The following is a 27,021-nucleotide window of genomic DNA, read 5'->3' on the forward strand; positions in this document are numbered from 1 at the left end:
CTCATGATATTTCCAATAACCATATTTATATTCTATGCCTAAAAGCATTCCTTTCTACATTATTTTTAGTAAAAAATGGAAGACATTGTCTTCCCTTATGCTTATAAACTTGGGATTTTGTTATGTTTGTCAAAAATCCTATTTATCAGCTTAACATTTTTACTACATCTTGTATATTTTTCATATACTTTCATGCTTCACCTTGCCTTGAAGTTTCAATGTGTGATTCCATGTCATCATTTATTTATGTAAATTATTTTAATGTACCCTTCTGACATAGAAAATACACATTCATTTGAAGAATGATATGTATTTGATATGATTCAATTACAAGTCACAATAAGACTATGGACAAAGATAAAAACATGTGGAAATTAAGCTAAAGGATCAAATATAACATTAGTTGATGCAAATAAGGACATATTTAAATTTATGGCAGCCAATCCTTTTAGCCTTGTCCTTGGTTTATTTCATGAAGCCAAATTCAACTTATGTGGCTTGTTTTCTATCTCGCATATTAGATGTATTCCTACAGTTGATCTAGATCAAAATTGTAGTTGTTTTGATAAGGAAAGTTCTTTCCAGTGTTAAGAAGAGCAACTCTCTAATTGTAGGAAGCTCTCTAATTTCTCAACGACATTATTGATAGAAGATTTTAGAATTTTACCATGTGACATGATTAAATTTTTTAATACACTATAGACATTTTTCATGGTATTATTAGAGCTGATTGTAGCCTCCAATGGGCACATATCTTTTGCATGGATTTTTTTTTTTTTTTTTCGTAAACATGGCCCTTAGCCTAGGACTTCAAGAGTTATACTAATATTTCTAAAACTAAGCTTTAGCATTTTTATGAATTTACATCTAACATGTAATGATAAAAAATTGTAATGTTGTCTTTCCAAAAAAAAATTTTTCCTCATGCTAGCTCTCAAATGGGTTTTTGTTTTCTATCTTTTAGTTATTAGAGAGCATATACAAAAGTTCTTGAATTAGGCACACTTTTTTAAATTCTTGGTTGCAAGATCAAAATCTAGGTATCTAGCACTATACCTTTTAAATCAGCCTCTAATTCAAAAGTGTAAGTTTTTTCTACATCATTTTCCATTTATATCTCTTTGGAAAGACCACATTGTCTTTCTCTCATGGGTTTTGCAAAGAAAAATTTAGCGTGGAATTTATGAATCTGGCACTTTAAAGTTAAATCATACTTTGGAATCTTCATCTTTTGGATACTCCATTGGTCCTATTTGAATCCAAACTAAACTTCCCTATGAATTTAATAATATTGACTTTTAATTAGATTATAGTATTTGATTAAAAAAATTAATAGTACCAGGTATAATCATATGTTTTTCCAAATCTTATTTCAATTTTATTAAGTAATAATTCATAGCTTGCAGTTTCCCTTTCTTCTATTTCTTTAATGAATAGTTCTATTTATTTTATTAGGTTGCATAAATTATATTATTTACAGTTTTACATTTCATATACTTAGAATGTTAATACTATGTAATATGTTCTAAAGCTTACTTCTAACATATGCCATAGTTTTTAATTTTATTAGAAATTCAATGTATTTACTTTAACCATACACCATGGCTTGTATTTTTATTAGGCATTTAAAATAAAAACTTATCAAACTTGGGAAGCAATATTCTTCAATTTTTAGTAATCAGGATTCCCAATGTCTAGGTTTAATTCCAATGTTTAGGTTTAGGTTTAAAGTTGAGCACAAATTAAAATAGAGTTTAGGTATTGATCTAAACTAGTTATATACCAATAACAAATCTAGCTCATACCAAGTGCCTTAGTTATATACAAATAACAATTTCAGCTCATGCCTAGTTCCCTAGATCTTGGAAGAATAAAACTACTATTAACATTTCCGTACACAATAAAAAAATACTAGGAGGAAGAGACTAATATCATATATTCTTATAGCTCATGTGAGTTTAATTGAATCTCTAATATTAAGGAATTGATCTAAACTAGTTATATACCAATAAAAAATTTAGCTCATGCTAGGTGCCCTAGTTATATGCCAATCACAAATTCAGCTCATGCCTAGTGCCCTAGATCTTGTAAAAATGAAAGTACTATTTGTAAGCTAACAAAAATTTTCCATAATCAAAATATTTTATGTTTTTGGATCTGAAATTCAAGCATCCAAAATCTCTATATTCATGTAGTTCTAGTTGTCTTGATGTCAAAATCCACCTCTCTTGATAGAGCATTATAGATTGCCAATTGCATTCTTATCTAAAAAATTGCCAGTAAAAGAGGGTTTAGCTATTCAAAATCTATAAATCTTCTATGCATGAAATATTATGCAGAGGAACATATGTGCTAGAGACTATTCTTTTCTCAGAGGTGGTTGGCTCAATGCTCTATCAATAGCTATTAGGGTTTTAAAAATGCATTTCAATTCAAAAAGCCAAATTCATGATGGTATTTAACAAAGGTTTAGGTAACTTCAAGATTTTTGGGATGGACTAGATATTTTCTTGAGGAGCACATATCAGCCTGCTACACATGTGAAATGAATTTAATCTTCAAGACATGATTGGTGATGGATTTCTTTACATCTATTTAAAGTTTGGATGGATCTAGCTATCATCAAACTTCAAGATTGCATCAAATTATATTTATAATAAAGTTCTTCAAAACTAAATGTTTTATGAATGTTGAATCTAAACTTTGAACAATCCTCTTGAATTTGAAATAGTAGATAGCCACATTGAACCTGACCTAAGTTAATGATTCTTCAATAATAGATCTACGCATTCTTTGTTTATCTTCTATACTGATAATGCAGAATAGTTTCTAACTATTGCAATGTTTGAATTTTCAGTACACAATCTTTCTCATTGATCATTATATTGATTTCATTTTCTACCCTTGAAGATTTTCATTTTTGGGTCCATGACTTTAGAGTACTTGGTGGACATGTTCCACATTCCAACACCTATTAAGGACTAGTCATTTGGTTGCATTCTTGGTGAGTTGCCAACTAAACCACATAAACTACATGTTGAGTATTTTCAATGCATTTAATTTCTTCATTTCTTACAATGTTCCCTTCAATTCAAGCAATTTAGAAATATCTTTAACCTAATTGTGTGAACTAATACAAAATAAATTTCTATCTTCAACACATGATCTTGCTCATTGACCATTATATTGATTCTATTTTCTACCCTTGCAGATTTCCATTGTAGGTACATGACTCCAAAATACCTATTGGAATAGGGTCCATGACTTCAAAAAAGGTATTGGTCATGTTCCACATTCCAACACATGTTAAGGACTAGCCACTTGGCTGCATTCTTGGTGAGTTGCCAACTACACGACACAAATTACATCTTGAGTATTTTGAATACATTTGCTTTCTTCATTTCTTGTAATGATTCCTTCAATCCAAACAATTATGTTTGAATAATTTTTATTAATAGTAGTTGACAGTTGAACATTTATTGCAATTCTAGAAATATGTACTTAGCTCTAGATCTCTCTCTCTCTCTTGCTATGTAGCTTCTGCAAAACTCTCTAGAAGTCTGTTGGAAGTCTATAAAAGACAAGACTCCTCACATATAGGTGTAACCAAAAATCTTTGAGTGTGATTATTTAATAATATTATGAATCTTTTAGTGTCCATATCTATTCTATTTAATTTTGTTCTAATTGTCTTGACTTGCTCTGTTGTTGTTCTTTACTCTGTTTTCTCTTCATTCAAGCTCATTCTCGTATCAGAGCCTTTTTTGTTCTTTGGGTTGTGAATAAATGTTTCTTTTTGTATGAACATTTATACTTGTAGGCTATAATCTAGGAGGAAGAAAGCATGAGCATTACTTCTTTTAGGGAAAAATAGAGAATACTGCAGTAAGAGAAAAGGGAGTTTTTTTAACAATTTGGTGAGAAAATTCCAATCTCAATCTGGGTATTGGTTTTCTTTTGAAATATCTTTTATTCTCATTCAAGAAGGAGAGAATTTTTCAATGGAATCACTTGGTGGTACTTTTCCCACAGTTAAATTAAATGGGAAAAATTATTATGATTGGGTATCTCACATTGAAATCACTCTACCTCTTCAAAATTGTTATGATATTGTGGTTGGTAGTAAACAGAGGCCTACAAATCTAGGAAAGGATCAAGATAATTGGGATAGAAGACACAAGAAGGCAACAACACCAATCAAGCTTACACTTTTAGAGGAGATCTTTCTAGAAGTTCGTAATGAGAGAAGTGGAGTTAAAGAAAGGTAAACTTTGAAGAATCCATATCAAAATTCAGGTGATATATGGATCTTATCTCTCAGTACTAAGTTATATAATATGAAATTATCAACATCAAAAGAGGTAGTCCCACATTTAAGTAAATTAAATGAAAAGAAGAATGAGCTTGCTTCTCTTGATCAAGATATAGATGATAGAGATTTTGTACAAATTATACTACAAAGTCTTTTGGGATCTTATCAATCATTTATAAGGGGGTTAGATACAACAGATAAGTTAAAAAGTATTAAGTCTGAATAATTGTGTGCTAAATTAGTCCAAGAAGAGAAAATACATGGTAAAGAAAAATAATCATATGATGGTTAATCTCAAGCATTTGTAACAAAAGAAAAAAATATTATAGAAGTCACAAGATAATCAATCTAAAGAAAGAAATTGGAAGTATAAAAATAAAAGTGTTTCATCTATAGATCATAATAAAAGTAAATGGAAATGTAATTATTGTGGCAAGATGGGTCATAAGAAAAATAATTTTTTCAAGAAGAAAAGAGATATAGAAAAGAAGGTACATAATTCTTTAAAATTTCGTGATTCTAAAAGAAATAGATTTTGTGTTGCACCTAAAGAAAATAATATTTTCAAAGATGATTAGGTTATTGATTCTGGTGCTACACAACACATGTCTCATAATGAGAAACAATTTGAATCAATAAGTCAAAATAATATAGAGAAAATATATTTGGGAGATAATAGTGCTTTATAAGTTAAAGGGATTGACAATGTGAAGGTTGATAATGACTTGTTCAAAAATATGAAGTTAGTCCCCAAATTGAAAACAAGTCTACTTTCAATATCTCAAATTACAAATCAAGTCTACAAAATAGAATTCTACAATGATAAGCACTTAATCAAAGATGTCAATGATAATTATAGAGTTATAGCAGTTGGTAAAATTGAGAACATACTATATAAGTTTCAAGAATTTACTTTTAAATATGGAGATAAACATATGTTTTCTATTGCCCAATATGATGATATGAGCAAGTTGTGGCATGAGTGTTTGGGGCATGTCAACTTTCTAAGTCTCAAGCTTATGGAGAGATTAAAAATGGTGCTTGGGCTTCCAAAGATATCATCAAATCCAAAGGTATATGGAGGATGTAAATTGGGAAAACAACATGTGGAAAGTTTCCCACAAGGTAAATCATGTAGAGCAAAAACTCCTCTACATCTAGTTCATAGTGATATAATGGGTCCTTTTAAAACACCTTCAATTGGAGGATCAAGGTATTCTCTTAATTTTATAGATGATTATAGTAGAAGAATTTGGCTGTATTTTCTATAAAAGAAGGATGAAGTGTTTTAAAAGCTTAAGGAATTTAAAACTTTGACTGAAAAATAAAGTGGAAAGAGTTTAAAGATAATAAGAACTAATAGAGGGATTGAATGCATGAATAAGGCTTTTTAAGATTTTTGTAAAGAACATGGTATAAAGAAGGAATCAATTGTCTCTTATTCACCCCAAAAAAATGGGGTTTCTGAAAAAAAAAAATAGAACTATAATAGAAATGGCTAGGTCTCTACTTCATTCTAGAAATCTAGAAGCTAAATTTTGGGCTAAAGTAGTTCATACTATCATATATATCTTGAATAGAACACCTACTAAGACAGTTTTGAACATAACACAAGAAGAGGCATGGAGTGAAAGAAAGCCTACAATATCTCATTTTAGAATTTTTGGTTGTAATGCATATGCTTACATTCTTAATGAAAGAAGAAGCAAACTTGAAAGGAAAAGTGACAAGTGCATAATGGTTGGATATAGTGAGGAATCAAAAGGATATAGGTTATACAATCCTAAAACTAATAAAATCTATATTAAAATAAATGTATGGTTTGATGAAGATGTTAAGAATGATAAGTCTCAAACATTATCTTTATTTCCAATTTTTATTGATGAAGAAAAGTCTACTTCTACCAATGGTCAAAGTCAAGGTGTGCAAACTACTATAGGAGAAGAGACTCAAGTTGAAGAATCAAGTGAAAGTGATAATGAAAATCCAAGAAAATTTAGAAGCATCCAACAAATTTATCAAGGTCTTAGAAATATATTTGTTAACTATGCTCTTATGACTAAGGTGATGTAGGTTGATACTCCAAGCACGTATGAAGCAAAGGGAAAATATGAATGGGAAGCGACTATGCAAGAAGAATAGAACTCTTTGATAGTAATTTTAAAATTTGAGAGTAATCACTTTAGTGGAAATTTACTTTCCATTTACGTTCAAAGAATGTGGAAAGTAATTTAAAATTTTATTGTTTTTAGGGTAACTGTACAAAGATGAGTCTCAATTCTATGGAAGTTAATTTCATGGAATGAGACTTCTTCATAATCAAGCACCTAGTTTTTATGAATTGGGTACTCGTTATAGTTTGGGAGTCTAATCAAATTTCAAAAATTGGTGTTGGTGATAGTGACTTTTGAAGATATAAGCCTGATTTTAGACATCCTACCAACACCCCCACTGCACACCACCCCCCCCCCCCCCACCAAAGCTACTTTTTTCACTCTTGTAGATATTTTAATTTATTTCATTAATTTTTTTTAATTCTACCACAAAAGAAATTTAGATTTCCCTGAATTGCAAGTACCGGGTATTGACTTCCCTGAATTGCTAGGATAAGCATACCCTATTACACTATCTCAATGATAAGAGAAGGGAGATAAGTTCTCAAGTCCAAATTCCAAACCCTTAAACCATTGTCCTAGAAAGATAGGACAAGTATCTGGATATTTCACCCACCGAATGTGTCAGATGACATAATTCGTGATTTTTAACCCTTTAGACTGATTTTGTATGGGTTGTTCTATGATAGGTTTTCATATTTTTATCTTGGAGGTCTATGGTGAATTTCTTATTAATTAAGTCTTAATAAATAGATTTAATTAATAAATTAATTATTTGGAGAAAATTGATATAATATCATGATTTTGATATTTAATTATAATTAATTAAATAAGAATTAGTTGAGAAAAGAATTAAATAAATGTAAATAAATTTAAAATTAATAATAATATAATAAATAAATAATAATAATATTAAATAAATAAATAATAATAAAATTAAATAAATAAGTTATAATAAAATTAAATAAAAAGTTATAATAAAATTAAATAAAAGTTATAAGTTTGCCTTGGAGTTAATGCACTTTTTTATTTCTCTTATGTCAACAAGACGGGGGTTAGCACACAAATTAAGCAGATGGTGTCTACAACCTTAAGACTCATTTGGAAAGTTGGAAAAATCTTGTGCTTAGTTGTCTACACCTTCTAGTTGTTTCTAGAGGCATTCTTGAGAGTCCTTTATATTCACCTTCTAGTTGTTTCTAGAGGCATTCTTGAGAGTCCTTTATATTTAGGCACTCCTAGAGGCTTAAGGGAGGAATTTTGGAGAGCATTTTGGAGCATTGGAGGACTCGGGAACATTGGAGAAGGGAGGAGCTTGCTCTACAGGTCTTCTAAGGAAAATCAAATTAGCATCAGAATTTGGGTAGACTCTTGTGATCCTGGTTATGCTATTTCTGCATCATGCACTTCTTGTCTTCATCGTGTCTTCCATATGTTTTCTGAGGGTTTCTCTTATTTTATTTGTATGTATTCTTAATATGCATAGTTAAAAGAATTATTTGAGAAAAATTTATATGCATAGATCTGAAGAGAACACGGGGCTAGGGTTTAAATTATAGTCAAATCCATTAGCAAACTTATTGAGTAAATTTGGAGAACAAAATATTTCATGGTTTCCTTAAAATTGAAAGCTTTTAAAAAAGAAATTTGTGTTGATATGAACATACTAATTCAGATCTGCATATATATATATATATATATATATATATATATATATATATATATATATATATATATATATATATATATATATATATATATATACATACATATACATATATATATACATAAATACATTTATATATATACATACATACATATGTATATATATACATATATATTTTATTGGAGCGCCGAATGTTCAATCGCTTTGCGATTTACATTTTTGAAAAAATGTTATAAAATTTTGATAAAAATGATTCACATATTATATGTGGGCGGGGAGGGCCAAGCCCATACCCCCACCTCTGCACTATGATAGTGGCTGGCAGCACTACTGCCGCAGGCCCTGCGACCACTATCGTAGGCCTGCGACAACAGGCCCACATGGTACCTCTGTTTGCGGTTGTGTTTTTATCATATGCGGTATCGACTTTGATAATACACATTTTGTGATTCATTTTCAATTTTTTATAAATGTTGATATTATTAATATATATATATATATATATATATTTATGTCTGTATATATATGTATGTATATATATATATATATATATATATATGTATATAAGTATATATGCATATATAGTTATGAACAATTATTATTATATTTAAAAGGTTAAATAAATTGGTCATTCTTTTAAAAGATAAATGATTTAAAATATTAATGATAGTTTGTAAAATATTATTTAAAAAGGAAAAATATTAATAAGTTAGCTTAATTAAACTTAGTTTAATTAAGGTTAAATCAAAGTTTTAATTATGCAATTTATTGAATTGATAATTGATTATTGGAAATCAATAGGAGTCAATTTTGAACAATGTTTATATAAACAATATAATTAGAAAATTGAATCTAATGGTTTTGGGAGAGAAACTTTTAATAAATACATGGGATGGGAAAAAACGTACAAATGATTCTCCATTCATTATCTAAAACTTGAAACGAAAATTGAAAATCTCCACATTTAAATTCAAGTATGTAATTTTAGCAAAACCAAAACATGTGCTTGCATTGTGTATTTCTTTATGCTTCTGTTTTGGGTTTTGGGTTGACTAGAGTTGACCAATTATAGGACGTCTACCAGAGGCTTGGGGTTATGATTGTGATGTCATGATGATGTTTTATTTTTGATCTTTATTAACCCAACCATGGTTATGTGATGGAATGCTCTATATAATGTTTGTGTTTACTGATTGTTTTAGTTGAGATTCTTATGTATGAGACACTTGAGCTAATCATTTCTGAGTCATCGATCAGTTATCCTTGGGTTATTTTCTAGTCGCCATGATGGGACTGAAATGTTGATTTATGTTGTCATGTTGTGACATGTTTTGACTCAACCATTTTGGAGTCTTTGATCAATATGATTTGAGTTATATTTTGGTTAATGAGAACCAATGGATACTTTTGATTATCAGTGATACTTCAGTTGCCAATAGAGAATTGTTGTGGTCATGATTTTTTGTGGATGCTTTTCGGTTGCTCATGGAGATTTGATGCTTTTATTATGGATATTTGATGCTCTTATTTTGGATTATCTTTTGGTATTTCTTTCCAGTCACTTGTATAGGACTGGGGTGATTTATGATTCCATGAGCTTAAGGTAGGTTATCTGCTTGTAGTGTTAGGAAGTGGCTTGCAATGGGGGTCAGGGCCCTAAGAGGCTGCCAGGGTAACTCATTGTAAGTTGTTTAATAAGTGAAAACATTCTCACCTAATACTGACTTAATGAACCTAAAAAGATAATTATTTTTTTCTTGCCCATGCCTCGAGTGCTTGTACAAACTAGGATGGGAGTAGAGAGAACGCTTGGTTGCAACCTTGCATTCCATAGTATGCCTTGTCAGTAAGAGAGGATACTAGTGGCCGCATGAGGATCAGTAGGGACCTGTGGAGTTTAGCTAACTGCCAAGGTAACTTCTACATGATATATGCAATGACACTTTCCCGCTTGCATTGTAGGTTTCCTAAAAATCATTGTGTGCCTCTGGGGTTAGATGTCAATTTTGTGATTGGAACCTTTGAGTTAGTATACTTTTAGGATTCCGAGACTTAGAGAGTTTTCTATGCTATGTGATTTTGATAGCCTGTGTGGGACTTGAGATTATCTCCTCAGCACAATGGGAGTGGACCGCTTAGATTCCACGTGGTCAGGTGGTAGTGTTTTTCCACTCTTATCATTTGAGATCTAGTTGAGACATCGTAGCTGATGCGTCCTCCATGATGGTGGATATGTATCCTTACATTGGTGATTAGCATATGTTAGATGATGTTACTTTATGCTTATATTTGCATGTTAGATTATTTTTTGCATATGATGTAGTATGTAAAGGAGTGACATTCCTACTATGCTAATACCGATGATCTCTTTGGTGATTTGGAATGTTATGCACGGAGGGATGGCTAGGATCCACGATGGTCTAATGATGCTATTTACGGTTGGTAGGAAATGTGCACTTAGTTTATTATGTTGATCTTTTATGATGGATGTATATGTCTTCTGTGATGATGTATCATGTGTATCATATGTTTATCTTTACTTTGATGTATCATGGAATAGAATAGGATGATATACCTTAATTCAAATATGTATATTCTTTTAAGCCTTTCATACCATGTGGCATGTATAATGGATGATTGAGCATTTATAAATGTAATGTGTAAACATTGGACTTATCATTATTATTTCATGTGGTTGTTGTATTAGATGGATTCATTAATGTTAGTTGAATTAAATGTGATTCATCGTTAAGAGATCTTTAAAGAATGTAACCTGTTATGTTATGTTTACTTTTAGATGGTTATTGCTATTGCTTCCATTATTCATGTATAAGTTGTGAATAGTATTAATTTCATGTTTAAAAAAAAAAAAAATGCTACCAAACTTAGCAAAATTTTAGGTTAATTCTTTGGATCCCTTGGCGGGGCATTACACCATATATATATATAATACAATATGAAGGACATATATAAAAGTGAACTCATGTTTTTAAATGTTTACAACATGTTTCAATTGAAATAAAAAAAATCGGTTGAACACATTTCTTCAAATGAGGTCCTACAAAATTAAAGAAATACACAAATTGAAATGTTAGTAAATATAGAAATTTATAAGACCTATCTATATTATGTAAATATGTTTAAGGTACACTAACTGTGTGTAATTTCACAAGATGTTGATGTCAGATCCACCTAAAACATTTAAATTTGCATACATTGTACTTGAGACATGAATAAGAGGTATATAAGTTCTCTAATTTTCTATTGACACTACATACATACATTTAAATTATATAAGTACATATATAAAAATAGCATAATAAAGAAAAAAACTTACATGTGTGTATTTTGTAGTCATCATACTATACCATCTGCATCCTCTCCCTTTTGCAATGCATCTATGATTGCCTCATGGTCTTCCATTGAAATTTTCGATACTAACTTATTGGTGGGTCTCCCTTTGTATCTTTCTAATTTGGTATTCGTTGCCACAACCAAGTGAGAATAGTGAAAAATCTTCTTTTTCATTGGTAGTCTTCAAGTGCTGGTAAACCATTTCTTCTTGTTAGGTATGTATGTAACCAGGTGCCAGCTACAATGATAGACCCAATTAGATACTCAAAACCATCATCTACTTAATGAAATATCATTTTTTTCTTAGGTTCCATACATCTAGCTAGCTAATACTCAGTTTGTTCAACATTATCATCAGAGGCAATAACAACATAAATATGTCCTATACAATAAGATAAAGTACATAAATAGTAATGATATGTACTTGAATTTTATTAATGACATGTACATAAATAAATAATATAAATTGAAGCACGATCACAACAAAATTTAATTAAATTGAGCATACCAAGTTGTGTGAGGTTTGAAATATGACCATATTCTTCTGATGCAATTGTAACATTTGGGCCTTCATTTACTATATCATCTTAAATATCCGTGTTAGTAGGTGCTAATGATTTTAGTTTCCAATCTTCAACCCATTCTATATTATCACATTCTTCCCATTCACCTGCAAGACAAAATTAGCAAAAACAAGCAAGCTCCCTAGTCCATAAAGTCCAATTGTTAGAATCTGATCTCCTAAATGAATGTCATTTAGTTGATCCACAAATTGTATCATAGTCATATCAGCTTGAAAGCTTATTCATCTCTTCAACTAGGCAGAAGAAATATTTGATTGTAGGGTTTTGACTTGATCATATGTATAAATATTTGTTACACCATTCCACAATGTCATGCATATTTTTGAATTTGGCATTTTCCTCAAATTTTAATTTCTTTCTGCAAATGGATCTCTTCATGCATGCACCAGCACCATCATGTTCTATTTTACCATGTCCAACCTAAAAAAAACTTCACTTATGTTGGATATTACTTTTTCTATGTGTCCTACTCAACCAATAAAACATTCTAGCATTCTTGAATTGTCTTGTATAATTATCTAACCATATTAGATGTTGTGTCATTTGAATTTCTCTCTCTTAAATTATCATAAAAGAACTTGAAGCAATATTGGACAAACTCAGATGAATGAAGTTTATTATCACTCTTATAGAAATGGTACTCTATAAATATTTTTTGATCCTCTTCTATACTATCAAGTGCATGCATATAAACTATATGAACAAAGTTGCTACTTGAATTGAATTGTAATATTGTGCTTGTACTTCATCTTGGGTGCAAGTGTGTAGTTATCTACAAATTCAATGAAGGAAATTATAGTACCAATTAAATACTTATTCTTACATATGTGAAATCGTCCATCAATCCATCTAGCATATTGAGATTATTTAACATAATTTGTTATGCTCATACTCTTAAACTCATCCATAAATGCATAACAACTAACTTTATATGTAACTAGATCACACCTTCTACCAATCTTCCCATCCTTCAATGGATATTCAATAGTTTTGAATATTTTTACATCAACTAATAGTTGTCCAAAAGTAGTCAAAGAATTTTCATGCAAACATTCATCTAACAAAGAGAGATTGCCACATATATCACATGTACTAGAAAGACATGCATTGAAAATAAAATATTGGTCATTAGGTGATTTACAAAACAAACTTGATATGAAGATCTTTATAGTTTGAGGTGGTATTTTTATACCACATTCCTACAGTATTCCTTTACTATGCATAGTACTATGTATAGATCAAAATACATCATAATGGTAACAAAATTGAACATGAGGTTTACAAAAACATGTGATTCTTTCCTTTTTAATCCTTACATACCATGGTTTACACTTTTTAAAGGATTTTTGACTAATGGTAATAGTAACACCTTATCATCTAATTTTTTTTTTTTGAACAATTCAATTTGAGTCATGTCCAAAAGGTCTTTAGGATGTGGATCATGTATTTTTCAGCCAACTCTCAATTTAAGAACATCTCTTGAATTAGGTGTTGTATTATCATGCCAAAAAAATTCAACCAAAATATTGACTTCACTAGTGAGTTTCATATCAGATCTTGGGATCACATTCAAAGTTAACCCTTCTCTTTACAACTCTTTTTAAAGTTTTATGACTCACATTAAGATATCCACTGATTTTAATAATCAATCTTTTGTCAAAAGTTGATTTGTCAACTAAAGTTATTGTTATTGCTCATCATGTTACATTCTTATCTTTAGAGTGACTTCTCTTTCTGATAACATTAAAGGCACTAGAAATAGTTAATACAACTTGTTTTAAAGACTCATTTTTATTCTTAGGTTTTGCATACATTCCTAACCTTTTCATCATTTTTCACATTTTAGACATTTTTAATTGTTGCAACATCAACTAACATTGAAACCCATATTTCTTATTATAAAAAAATTGTCTATATAATCTATTAGCATGTGTCATAATCTTTCTCGATGAAACCAATCCATGAAGATTGTATAACACATCATTAGAAAAATATAAATTATGTTCATGCACTTCGGTATCATTCAAACATATTTCTTTAGTACTTGGTGTTTTCGTGTCTACATTCATATAATTGTTGTTTTCAATTGGCATTTCATTTTCAATGTTATTTGGAATTTGAATCTCATTTTCATTTTTTCTTGGTATTTCATTTGTGGCTTGTATTTCCATTGGAGTATTTTGTGCATGATCATTTTACAATTTATTCTTTAAATCGTAACCTTCAAAATCACTAATTTCATGATGAGAATAAACTCAAGGGTTTGGATACAAACCTGTATTAAATGTTTGATTAGAATGTGCACCTAAATCTCTTTATACTGGGTTCTCTTCTTTAGCCTCTTCATCAATTGTAGTATCCTCAATGTCCTTCTAGTATGAAACAATAATTAATATTGACATTGTACTTCCCTCTCTTAGTTTGTTGTAATCTCCTCATTTCTCATAACTTTAATTTTCTTCTTTCTTCAATGTTTTGATCCCATGTTTGCACCAAATTTGAATTCAAATCAATCAGATCTTGTAAAATTTAGAAGATGACAATAAAGAGAATAATATGATAGAAATTTGTTGTTGCATCTCAGGTCTATCAAACAATGATTGCACTAATTATTTAGTGCATTTTGGGTCAGCTTTTGCTACCCAACAAGTATCTATGAATCAAATGCCTGATTTATAAATGGGCACCTAATTTTTAAATTATCCAGTACACAATTTTAAAATCAGGTACCCGATGCTTTGAATTATCAGCTGCCCAATTCTTAAAATGGCTAAATTAGAATTAGGCACCCAATTTTTGAATTAAGAATCAAGTGCTTGATTCTAAAGCCATGGGCAAGAATTTCTCATTGGCATTATGTTTTTCCTTAGGGAAAGACATGGTATAGTCTTAGTGGGACCAATACTGTGCCTTTATCTATCAAATTTTGACTAAGTAAATTATTCGACAATTTCATGCATTGCCTTAATTTTTATAGGGTCTTCTAGTAGAATATATAGTCCACCAATATAATTGAGAGGGGGGGATGAATAAATTATCTAACTATTATCACAATATCAACCTTATTAATCCTTAACCATATGAGCAATATAATCAGCAACCATAATAAGATACTCATACACAATAACACCAAATCTATTAATTAGGGAAACACTTGATCAGAGGGAAACCCTGGTGGGGATGGTTCTCACAAAATGATGTACTAATATAAATATTCCTTGTTAGAGGATGGACCCTATTAGGAGTCTATGAAATACATTTAGTACATATCAATCCCTAGTAGGAGACTCCACTCTTGTTAGGAGTTTTGCCAACACTATTAGGAGTTGTAGCAAGAAAATGGACTCACTATCCAAATAGCTTCAGGTGAAAGATCAATGAACCAACTGTCCAAATGGTCTTTGTGTTATTCCTTGCAAAATAATAGAATTGAACTATGCTTGTACTTCCTCTTTCTCAGTCCTATCAACTAAACTTTTTCCCCTTCTAATCTTGATACCATATCACCAACTTTGCATCCAATAATCCCTTGGATCACTTACTCACATTTATCAAACACTCTACTCTTGTTCATACTTCTTTACACTTCATTCACTTCCTCACTTCTCTCAAACATGGAAAACATCTTTCCTTTATACCATGTCCCCAAAATAATTCCTTGAGTCAACCTTGAGGCTTTCCCAATTAATTATAATAGGACAAAAATAAGATAATTAATTATTTCACAATCATACATTGTTAGCTCATAGTATTAACAAATTCTCACATGTGCAACTTTAGACCTTGTGCACTCATTGATGTCATCATCAGGTTGTCCCCTGTCACTGTATAACTTCGCATATCTTGATTCTATATATATTAGGAAATACAGTCTTGTTGTGGTTTCATGACACATGCCCTATTTCTCCTAGAAATGAGAAACCCCTAGTAAATTTTTTTAGTTTTCCCAAACCCCTAGTCTAGGTTCTAAGTCTTTTTCGGGACTCTACCTAGAGTTTGGGTCTTGCCTAGTCCTTTGACTAAAAAAACCCATATCCCAAAAATGGGAAATTTTGGAAAACAATGAGTTTTTAGTGCTAAAGGGTGCACTTGGGCACCTAGCACAAATGCACACTCTTCTAGGGTGTGAAGGTGTGCTAAATGCACAAGTGCACACTTATCTCCCTTTGGAGATGTACACCTATGCAAATGCATAGGTGTGCACCTACAAAGGATGCGCACTATCCTGGGCCTATAAAAGCCTAGGACCCCTTCCTCTTCTCCCCATTATTCTTCTTCAAGCTCCTGGGACCACACCTCCACACCTTCAAAGGTGTACCAATCTTTGCCTACTTGGAAGAACACATACATAAGTTAAGGCATTATAAACATGTGGATGTGTACACCTATCTAAGGTGCACACATGCCCACCTTTATTTACATCTTTGAAATAAAAGGCTAAAAACACCTAAGAGAAAAGTGTGCACATGTGCACCTATCTAAGGTGGGCATACGCACACCTTTCAAAGAACCTACCATGTTTCCCCATAAAAAAAGCATAACACATTGAAAATAATGGTGTGCACAAATATCCACCACACTAAGATGTGCATGTGCTCACCCTTAGTAGTTAACCTACTTAATCCACCTTTGCATATTCTTTCTATAATGTGTACAATAGTGCACATGTGCATGTGCACACCTCCAAAGGGTGCACACCTGTGCAGGTGTGCAATTGTGCACAAAATGATTTTTTTAAGGCAAGTAAGCACACCTAGCACATGTACAAGGTGTGAAAAGGTGTGCTAAATTGCATATCAAAGATATTTGTGGGGTTTTAAGTGGTTTCCTATTTTTTTGGTGTTCTCAGTCTGATTTTGTAGTAATTAGGGTTTTTTTAGGGTTCAATTTTCTACTTTCTAAACTAACAATTTGTCTCTTCTATGAATATAAAATGGCTTCCTCATCATTGTTTCTTGTAGAAAAGATTTCTCTGAAACCCGTTGTTTTCAAATTTCAAGGTGCACTAAAGAAATCTCATTTTCAACATAATCATTCAAAGATCAAAGATACTTTGTTGGGAGACATTGATTAGAATGCATTACTTGTAATCTATAATAAGCCCAAAGAGAGGTCCCCGATGATGTTGACACTTATCAGATTAGGGTTCATGAATGTTGCATCACATCCCACATTCGTGCAATCTTCTAAGCTTATCATGACTCTGCCCAAGAACTATGTTTATAAAGAAAGAGTAGTCAAAAGTGTCACAGGGGAGATAGTCCTAGAACTAAGACCAAGGAACATTGAGAAAGTTTTCCATCTCCCAAGAGTGGATCAATATGTGAAGACAACTTATCATCAAGCAAAAAGATGGTATAGGGAGAATGAGAAGAAGGCTATAGAGATAATACAATCCTCATTTTTTATTGATAGAACACCAGAGGAATGTAGAGTAGGAAAGATAGACATGACTAGAGGGTATATGAAGGATGACATCAGTTATTCCATTGTACTTTTGAGAAAAATCATGGGTCTACCAATAGTTGGGGATCTTCACATTTGGATGGTCCATTTCATAGAGACCATTAGAATAGCTAAAATGCCAAATGATTGGTCCATGATACTAAGTGAAAGCTTAGATGAACAACTAGTAGGAGTTAAAGCCAACCCCAAATTTTAAATGACATCATATTTGGTGTACTTACTGGTAGCAAGGACAACTGACTATCCAAGATTGTACAAGAAGGGAAGCATGCAAGATGCTAATGCTTGGACCTATGTGGTATATCCTCAATTGGTAAAGAAGAATCTCTTAGACTAGAGCAAAGAATTTTGGATAGTGAATGATGCTTTCATATTTGCAATCATCTGATTCATAGAGGGTGATTATGCTAAGAGGATGTCAGTAGAGGTAAAAGCAAGGATGGTAGAGATCAGTGCCTATTACATCCATTTTAAAACATTCACTTACCTAAGGATAGCTGGTATGATGGTGAATTTGAAAAAACTCCCAAGATATCCATCAGATAAGCCCTTTCTATTAGAGATTATAAGACAACCTGTGGGTTGTTATCCTAAGACCCCTAGGGACATATTAAAATCATTTATATGGGTCGAAAAGGGCCATAAGATGACCTTTGACCCCTTTTGAGACATTCCATGATGACATATATCACTAGAGGTCCTAGGACCCCTAAGGATATATTAGAATCATTTATATGGGTCGAAAGGGGCCATAGGATGACCTATGACCACTTTTGACACATTTTATTACAACATATGTCTTTAGGAATCCTAGGACCCTTAGGGACATATTATAATTGTTTATATGGGTTGAAAGGGGTGATAGGATGACCTATGACCCCTTTCAACACATTTTATTACAACATATGTCTCTAGGGGCCCTAGGACCCTTAGGGACATATGACAATCATTTATATGGGTTGAAAGGGGCCATATGATCACATATGGCCCCTTTCGATACATCCCATGATAAAATATGTCTCTAGGGGTCGTAGGACCCCTAGAGACATATTACAATCATTTATATGGGTCCAAAGGCGCCAGAGGATGACCTATGACCCCTTTCAACACATTCCATGATGACATATGTCTCTACGAATTCTAGGACCCCTAGGGACATTTTATAATTGTTTATAGGGTCGAAAGGGGTCATAGGATGATCTATGACCCCTTTGGACACATTTTATTACAACGTATGTGTCTAGGGGTCCTAGGACCCCTAGGGAAATATTATAATTATTTATATAGGTCAAAAGGGGTCATAGGCCCTTTTCAACATATTTTATTACAACATATGTCTCTAGGGACCCTAGGACCCCAAGGGGAATATTACAATTATTTATATGGGTCAAAAGGGTCAAGATGACCTATGATCCTTTTCGACACATTCCATGATGACATATGTCTCTAGGGGTCCTAGGACACCTAGGGACATATTACAACTTTCTATATGGGTCGAAAGGGGTTTGACACATTCCATTATGACATATGTTTCTAGGGGTCCTAGGACCCCTAGGGACATATTATAATCCTTTATATGGGTTGAAAGGTGCCAAAGGATGACCTATGACCCCTTTTGACACATTCCATGATGACATATATCTCTAAGGGTCCTAGCACCCCTAGGGACATATTAGAATCATATATATGGGTCAAAAGAGGCCATAGGATGACCTAAGACCCCTTTCAACACATTTTATTGCAACATATGTCTCTAGAGGTCTTAGGACCCGTAGGGACATATTATAATTATTTATGTGGGTCAAAAGTTGTCATACCTATGACCCCTTTCAACACATTTTATTACAACATATGTCTCTAGGGGCCCTAGGACCTCTAGGGACATATTAGAATCATTTATAAAGGTTGAAAGGGGCCATAGGATGACCTATGACCACTTTTGACACATTCCATGCTGACATATGTCTCTAGGGGTCCTAAGACCCCTAGGGACATATTACAATCATTTATATGAGTCAAAAGGGGCCATAGGATGATCTATGACCCCTTTCAACAAGTTTTATTACAAAATATGTCTCTAGGGGTCCTAACACTGCTAGGGACATATTAGAATCATTTATATGGGTTGAAAGGGGCCATAGGATGATCTATGACCCCTTTTGACACATTCTATGATGACATATGTCTCTAGGGGTCCTAGGACCCCTATGGACATATTAAAATCATCTATATGGCTAGAAAGGGGCCATAGAATGACCTGTAACCCCTTTCAACACATTCCATGATGACATATGTCTCTAGGGTTCCTAGGACCCCTATAGACAGATTATAATTGTTTATATGGGTCAAAAGGGTCCATAAGACCTATGACCCCTTTCAACACCTTCCATGATGACATATGTCTCTAGGGGTCCTATGACCCCTAGGGACATATTAGAATCATTTATATAGGTTAAAGAGTCCATAGGATGATCTATGATCACTTTTGACACATTCCATGATGGCATATGTCTCTAGGGGTCCTAAGACCCCTATGGACATATTACAATCATTTATATGGGTCGAAAGGAGCCATAGGATGACCTATGACTCCTTTCGACACATTCCATGACAACATATGTCTCTAGGGGTCCTAAGACCCCTAGGGGCATATTAAAATTGTTTATATGGGTCAAAAGGGGCCATAGGATGACCCATGACCCCTTTCAACACATTCCATGATGACATATGTGACGAGGGGTCCTAGGATCTCTAGGTACATATTAGAATCATTTATATGAGTCAAAAGAGGCTATACGATGAGCTATGATCCCTTTCAACACATTGACATATATCTCTGGGGGTCATAAGATCACTAGGGACATATTACAATCATTTATATTTGTCGAAAGGGGCCATAAGATGACCTATGACTCCTTTGGACACATTCCATGATGACATATGTCTTTATGGGTCCTATGACCCCTAGGGACATATTACAATCATTTATATGGGTCGAAAGGGGCCATAAGATGACCTATGCCCCCTTTTGAGACATTCCATGATCACATATATTGCTAGGGGTCCTAGGACCCTTAAGGATATATTACAATCATTTATATGTGTCGAAAGGGGCCATAGGATGACCTATGACCCCTTTCGATACATTTCATCATGACATATGTCTCTAAGGGTCCAAGGACCCCTGGAGACATATTAGAATTGTTTATATGGATTAAAAGGGGCCATAGGATAACCTATGACCAATTTTGACACATTTTATTACAACATATGTCTCTAGAGGTCCTAGGACCCCTAAGAACATTATAATTGTTTATATGGGTCGAAAGGGGTTATAGGATGACCTATGACCCCTTTTGACACATTTTATTACAACATATGTCTCTAGGGGTGCTAGGAACCCTAGGAACATATTAGAATCATTTATATGAGTTGAAAGGGGCCATAGGATGACCTATGAGCCCTTTCGACACATTCCATGATGACATATGTCTTTAAGTGTTCTAGGACCCCTAGGAACATATTAGAATCATTTATATGCGTTGAAAGGGCCCATAGGATCCTATGACTCCTTTCAATACATTTCATTACAACATATATCTCTATGGGCCTTAGGACCCCTAGGGACATATTTCAATCCTTTATATGAGTTGAAAGGGGCCATAAAATGACCTATGACCCCTTTTGACAAATTCTATGATGACATATGTCTCTAGGGGTCCTAGGAACCCTAAGGACATATTATAATTTTTGATATGGGTCAAAGGGGCAATAGGATGACCTATGACCCCTTTTCACACATTTCATGACGACATATGTCTATAGGGGTCCTAGGACCATAGAGACATATGTTGTAATGAAATGTGTTGAAAGTAGTCATAGGTATATTAGAATCATTTATATGGGTCAAAAGGGGCCTTGGGATGACCTATGAGTCCTTTCAACACATTCCATATTAACATATGTCTCTAGGGGTCTTGGGACCCCTAGGGACATATTAGAATCATTTATATGGTCGAAAGGTGCCATAGGATGGCCTATGATCCGTTTCAACACATTCCATGATGACATATGTCTCTAGGGGTCCTAGGACCCCTAGGAAATATTAGAATCATTTATATGGGTCAAAAGGGGCCTTAGGATGACCTATGATCCCTTTCAACACATTTTATTACAACATATGTCTCTTTAGGTCATAGGACTCCTAGGGACATATTATAATTATTTATATGGGTCGAAAGGGGTCATATGACCTCTTTTCACACATTTTATTGCAATATATGTCTCTAGGGACCCTAGGACCCATAGGGATATATTAGAATCGTTTATATGCATCGAAAGGGGCCATATGATGACCTATGAGCCCTTTTGTCACATTCCATGATGACATATGTCTCTAGGGGTCCTAGGACCCCTTAGGACATAATACAATCGTTTATCTGGGTTGAAAGGGGCCATAGGATGACCTATGACCTTTTTCGACTTATTTCATGATGACATATGTCTCCAGGGGTCCTAGGACCCCTAGGGACATGTTACAATCTTTTATATGGGTTGAAAGGGGTCATAGGATGACCTATGCCCCCTTTCGACACATTTCATGATGACATATGTCTGTAGGGATCCTAGGACCCCTAGGGACATATTATAGTCATTTATATGGGTCGAAAGGGGTCGTAGGATGACCTATGACCTCTTTCGACATATTTCATGATGACATATGTCTCTATTGGTCTTAGGACCCTTAAGGACATATTAAAATTATTTATATGGGTAGAAAGGGGCCATAGGATGACCTATGACCCCTTTCGACACATTCTATGATGACATATGTCTCTAGGGATGCTAGGACTGCTAGAGACATATTATAATCATTTATATGGGTTGAAAAGTGCCAAAGGATGACCTATGACCCCTTTCAACACATTCCAAGATGACATATGTCGCTAGGGGTGCTAGGACACCTAGGGACATATGTCATCATTTATATGGGTTGGAATGGGCCATAGGATGGCCTATGACCCCTTTCAACACATTTTGTTATAACATATGTCTCTAGAGGTCCTAGGACCCCTAGAGACATATTATAATTGTTTATATGGATCGAAAAGGTTCATAAGATGACCTATGACCCCTTTTAACACATTTTATTACGAGATATGTCTCTAGGGGTCCTTAAAAAATTATTAGAATTGTTTATATGGATTGAAAGGGGCCATATTATGACCTATGGCCCATTTTGACACATTTTATTACAACATATGTCTCTGGGGGTCCTAAGACCCCTGGGGACATATTATAATTTTTTATATGGGTCGAAAGGGGTCATAGGCCCTTTTGACACATTCAATGATGACATATGTCTTTAGGGGCCCTACGACCCCTAAGGACATATTATAATCATTTATATGGTTTGAAAGGGGCCATAGGATGACCTATGACCCCTCTCCATGTATTTCATCACAACCTATGGTTCCTAGGGGTCCTAGGATCCCTAGGGACACATTTGGTTGGTTTCAATATGTCGAGAACCTATGACCCCTTTTAATGCATTTTATGACAATATTATATTTAATAATGATATAATATTCTATATAATAATATAACAATAATATATTATTAGATTATATGACAATAATAATTATATATGTTACTAGATTATAGATTTAATAATAATAATAACCATATATAATTATATATAATAATAGTCATATAATATTACTATATATATATTTAAGAATAATAATCATACATTTTACTATAATATAATAATATTTATAATCGTATATAATAATAATAGTTAATAATAATAATATCAATGTCCACACTTTTTCGAAATAAATTTCCTTCTAAAACAATCTAATGTTTCTCTCTTAAATTTATTTCCTCTCAAATTTCCCTCCTCCAAGTTTGACATTGGAAAATCTCTCCTCTCAAATTTCCCTCCAAATTTCAATTGAAAAATCCTGCACATGATCGGAGATCCGATTTGAATTCGAGTATCCAATTAGCTTTGGTATTTACCAAACCTATTCGGTCAACCCAAAAAATGTGTTTGAGAAGGGTTTCACTAACACTTAGACTTCGGGTAGCCATCTGACAATGTTAGTTTCATCGAAATTGAATGAAACAAAAAGAGTTTTTTTATAACACTCTCAAGCTTTTATCAATATAATTGCTGTCAAATTTTGAGTTTGATAAGTATTTATTAGTTAATTTTCAATGAAGATGATTGTAAAGTGTTGATTGACATATTGATTGAAAAATAACTATAACTTTCAAATGATATAACATTTTTTAAATCCAAAAGTTGTGTCACATTCTATGCTTCACCTAGTATAAGAAAAATAAAATAAAAATAAAATTTGGTAAAGTTTTCTACTAGTTAAGGTGGTCAGACATGGGAGTTTTTTTTTTTGAAAATTTTTTAGTAGAAAGTTAATATTTAATTTTTTATTTGGAATAAAAATACCCAAAAATATGCATCACATCCACGCATGAGTCTACTTTTTATATCTATAATTATATTTAAAAAATATTATCATTTGATTTTGATTAAGGTGGTGAAACATACACCTACTTTTTATTTTCACCCTAAAATTTTCATAGTATTGCATTAAAATCCAAACTTTTGACCAATCAATTATTTTTTTCTTCAAATAAGGCCTAGTAGTTTAGAAACTACATTCAATTTTCTACAAATTATTTTCTTACAAATTTTTGATATAAAGTCTAGAACCACTTTAAAATTATGTGTCAAGTTGACATAACCCTGATTTGCTAATTTTTCATTGCCACTTAAGACCATAGTTTGGTTGACCATGATCCTGCACATACCTGTAAGAAAACTCACATCTACATATGATAGAGTGAGAAAATAACACAAGAAGACATGGGTATGGCCTATTACTATAGGTACATTTGAGGTAAAGTAGAAGTAGGATATCATGACTTTTAACTTAAAGTGGGATCAATATCCCTTGGAAGATTACAACTCCCCTCATCTCTATTTTGACAATATTGGCAAAGTTTAGCATATGGCAAGGAAGTAGTTTGTGCATGAAGAGGCCATCAAAGATCATTGGATGAACAAAATTGATGACTATGATATCTAAATAAGGGATTATTCTAGGATGACTCTATATTTGGTTGGGAGCGCCTTAAAGATAAAGGTCTTGATCAAGGCTATTCATCTAGACACTCAAGATGTCTTGGATCCCTTGTATAAAAGAGACAAGATACATGATAGGCCTATTATGAATGTGGAGATTAATAGGGATGAAAATATAGATATAAACCATAGGGCTAGGCCCATAATTCAATTTAACAAGGGACCGGATCAAGAATCCATTTAACCTTGACCTAGTTCCACAGACTATCACCTTTCAACCCACAAAACACCCAATAAAGGGTAAAGGTGCAAAATTTATAGTGCCAACATTCCCTACCCAATCTTTAGTTAGGTCAAAAATGATATATCAACATGACACAGATGTTGGGTACTTTAGAGAAGATAAAGAAAAAAATAAGAGCAAAAGTGATTCCCCAAAACAAGTTGAGCCTGAATTTGAAGTGCCTCAAGAAGAGGTGGCTCAAGCACCTAAGAGTGAAGAGCGTCAAGAAGAAGTGGCTCAAGCTTAAGATATTGCATAAGTGCCCCCACCTAAATAGGAATAGTAACAAGAGAAGGAACTAGAGTAGGAAGCACAAGAGGTGATACCACCAACTCAAGAGGAAGAAGCCTCTCCTTCAGCTCCTAAGAAAGCTAGGGTTGGACCTATTGTGAGAAGGACAAGAAGGAAAAAGATATAAAAGAAGGTTATTCCTATTGCTTTAGTGCTTGAAACCATCCCTGAGGTGGATGATGATGAAAAAGAAGAATATAATCTCCCTTGAGTTAGAGGACTCATTTATCTAGGGAAATAATAGAAGAAAGAATAAGGATTTTGATCATAATGCTGCCATCCATTCCTAAAGAACCTATTCAGGTTACCATTTCTAAAGATGAGTAGCAACAGTGGATTGATGAGAAGGATTGGCAAGAAACAAATATCTTCAACATATCATATTTTGATTTTATGGCTGTGGGAACTAAAATGGTGTGTGATAAGATACGAGATACACCTATGAATTGGCCTTTAGGAGAGGATTGGAACCAAACACTACCTCAATCATAAGGGTTTCTAGGTACATCACCCCCACCATTTCAGGACTTTTCTTTCTTGGACAATGGTTCAGCCACTCCTCTTCCTCTTTTGATGGAAGAGAAAGGACAAGAAGTACATGGAGAAGAGTCAAAACAAAGGCTAACCAATGAAGTATTAGAGGAGGGGTAGATACATGAAGAACCTTAGCAAACTTCCTAGGATACTAAGCAAAGAATTGTGGCTACAATAGATACATAAACTCCAAATGTAGATCTCTCTTAGAAGGATAAGACTCCAAAAAGTAGTGATAAGAGAAAAGGGCTAGCAAGCCAAACTCTCTCTTCCACCAAATAAATGTCTCCTATGGGCACTACACCATCTTAGCTAGAGAGGGAGGTTATGGTTAGACAAAAGGGATAGTTGAACCTGAATGAAGAGGAAAGTATGGATGAGCTAGTGAAAGCCATCATGAAGCATGAGCCACCTACAGGTGATGCACGAACATTGGCCTTTGTAATAAAGAACCAAGATCAAGACTTGTTTAGACATGTTTCTATCCCTCTTCCACATGCTGACATCAAGGATTTCACTCCTAGTGACTACTAGATCAAGGAGGTCCTCTTACAAAAACCCACAGAAGACACTGCTAAAGTCTTGATCACTATAGGTCTGAAGGGCATAAAATTTTTGAGGATAAAGGTGTACAAATTATACAGTCAAATTTGAACATGTTACACAATGTTCAAACTAATGCGGATAAACTGGTAGCCATAGTGGACCCAAATTTTGGGTTGATGGATGAAGTACATTTTTAGGGAAAAGACCTTCAAGTGCTTCAAACAATAAAGGGTCAAAGGTATCATACACTCATAGAGGTGTATACAATTGATGAGATTGATAAATTGGAAGATTGGATTGAGAAGATAGAAGTTAGGAATAAGGTGATGTAAGGATTTCACAAAGATATTGATAAGTTGAAAGATCAAACACAAGAGTAGATTTTGGGAGCTAAGAAGTATTACAACAATGCCTGCCTTGATATTTTTAAAGATGAGTCAAGGACTTTGAAGATGCTTTGTTAAAAGAAGATATCAAGCAACCATTCAAGATGGAAGAAGTATTGTTGGAGTTAGATACTAAACTAGATGATTTTGCGGATATCCATATGGAGATTAGTAACTATGAATAGATAGTTAAAGATAAGTATAAAGAATTGGATTTCTTAGAAGCTTCCCAAGTGATGGAGATTATAGAGAAATTCAAGAGTAAACATCTTAACATAGCTCTAGCATAAAGGGGAAGAAAACCTAGAAGCTAGAAATTTAGTTTTGACACTTCAAATTTTTTTGCATTTTTTGAGCCTGCCACCAAGGTGCAC

Source organism: Cupressus sempervirens, chromosome 9 (assembly GCF_028749045.1).
Source record: "Cupressus sempervirens isolate cs-2001-9-10 chromosome 9, ASM2874904v1, whole genome shotgun sequence".
NCBI lineage: Eukaryota > Viridiplantae > Streptophyta > Pinopsida > Cupressales > Cupressaceae > Cupressus > Cupressus sempervirens.